Genomic DNA, 752 nt, shown 5'->3' on the forward strand with positions numbered 1-752 from the left:
CCCATTTAGGGCTTCATGTAATGTTAAATTAAGTTTCTATCTCCTAAGTTTTTCATGTTGTCTCTGCAAAATATAAAAAACTAATCAAACTGATGAATGAAATGCTTTACACTCATTGTGTCCTTCAGTTAATGTGGATACAGGGTTACATTCTCTCTCCCTCTCTCTCTCCCTCTCTCTCCAAAAAGGAGACAGTCCTGAGACAAAACGTCCTCCTATCATACAGCTGCTGAGACTCCCTGAATCTTTAGAGAGACAAACATCACTAAACATAAGGAGATTTGGTTGGGGACTCAGTTTAATCTGTTGTTATTGGTATTATTGTTTCTAACTAAATAATATGCATCTTCATATTTCCTGTTAATGTGTCGTCTCCCATTCATTCCCTTTAAAATTCTGCCAGACGACTTTGGACCTTGGTGTGTTGTTATTATGATCACTGAGCAGGAAGGAGAGGTCTCCAGGAGAACAATCTGATCTGTTGGATGTGCAGTGAAAGCGCAGAAGCAGATCATATCATAATACTATTTGTGTATTTTGCATGTGTGTGTGCTGGTGCGCTTCCCTGTGTGTGTAACAAGCATGGTGTGTGTGTGTGTGCTGTGCACAAGCCTAGTCACATTTGACAAATTTTCTGTTAAAATAACAATGAAATGCTGGGTTATTGATTTGGTAAAACAACATAATGTTCTGTTGTACACACTACACTACTGTCACTACACATGTTTGGTATCAGCCATTATTAAATATTA

This window comes from Etheostoma spectabile, chromosome 19, assembly GCF_008692095.1.
Source record: "Etheostoma spectabile isolate EspeVRDwgs_2016 chromosome 19, UIUC_Espe_1.0, whole genome shotgun sequence".
NCBI lineage: Eukaryota > Metazoa > Chordata > Actinopteri > Perciformes > Percidae > Etheostoma > Etheostoma spectabile.